A 1,336-nucleotide genomic window follows, 5' to 3' on the forward strand; every position below is an offset into this window, starting at 1 on the left:
TTAGTGACAAACATCCTTTGCATATTTGGCTTAACTTAGGCTCATATACACATTCCGATTGTTCACAACTCTCAGATTGGATAGACACCTCTTGTACTACAATTGCATAAGGGGAATTGAAACACCCTGCCATTCATTCATTTCATATCTCACCATTGCATACATCCATCAATCCATACCACTAAGAAAGTGTGTTTCAATCAACCCGGTCGAACCAAAATTGATGGTGTCGATTGGCACTCCCCTTGGTGTTGACACCCACTCCCAAAACTCATAATTTGGTTCGCGGATGTTACACAACTCTCTTCGCAACAAGCTGCAAAGTTTTCAACAAGGACTGGTCGAATCTTTTTATGAAGCATGGAAACGTTTCAAGGACTATGATTGTGACTGCCCCCATCATGGTTTTTCTCAAGGTAACCTCTTAAGTACCTTCTTTAGAGGACTACACCCTAAGTATAAACTTTCACTCGAAACGGCCCGCAATGGAGATTTTACTACGAAGACCGTTCAAGAAGGACGAGCTCTCATCGACAACCTTGCCGGAAGTAGTAGCAACACTTGCACCGATTTTGATAGAACCATCCGTTCTACCAATTCTGACGCTTAGGAGATTGCCGATCTTACGAACATGATGAACCAACTTCTAAGGAATCAACAACGTGGAGTAAACGCTTGTTAGACTATTAACAATGGAAACATGGAGCCCTTCCAAGAAGATTCTTATGACCAAGAAGAAGAAGTCAACTATGTTGGTGCTCAAGGATACTCCCAAAACCGAAGGTACAACAACAACTTCAACAACAACTTTAGAAACACTTCAAACCTTTCTTATAGGAACCTGAATGTGGAGAATCCGCAAGATGAGAATTATCCTCAGTAAGCTAACCGTATTCAAAGCAAAAACTTTGGTGGAAACAACAACAACTTTCAGCCGCGAGCTCAATTCAACAACAACAAGCCGCCTTTCCAATCCAGACCAGCCCAAGCGCCTACTATGCCAACGTCAAAATGAAGATGCAAGAACTCCTTACTGCTTTTCAAAAGAAATCAAGAGAGATCAACACAAGGATGGAGAACATCTATACTGAACATTTATATCCATGTTAAGAAGCTTGAAACTCAAGTTTCTCAAACCGCTAACACTGTTCCACGCCAAGTTGGTGTACTTCCGGGAAAACCCGAAGAGAATCCTAAAGGATAATGAAATGCTATCTCAGCCGTACCAGCCCTCACCTACCGTGAAGCCAAGCCTATGGTACCACTCTCATGAGGATGTTATTCGTATGACATGTCCATTTGATGAAGAAACTGCAAGCCACTACCCCTTAAGGAG

General features: G+C 42.2%; 1 non-coding gene across 1 annotated transcript; it reads right to left on the reverse strand.

Moving 5' to 3' along the window:
* Nucleotides 1-299: 299 nt before the first annotated feature.
* Nucleotides 300-408, reverse strand: LOC147919520 (small nucleolar RNA R71). Its single transcript, XR_015594296.1, has one exon. It is a non-coding gene; the product is annotated as a small nucleolar RNA R71 (small nucleolar RNA).
* Nucleotides 409-1,336: the final 928 nt, after the last annotated feature.

Source organism: Camelina sativa, chromosome 20 (genome assembly GCF_030686135.1).
Source record: "Camelina sativa cultivar CO46 ecotype springtype chromosome 20, ASM3068613v1".
NCBI classification, from domain to species: domain Eukaryota; kingdom Viridiplantae; phylum Streptophyta; class Magnoliopsida; order Brassicales; family Brassicaceae; genus Camelina; species Camelina sativa.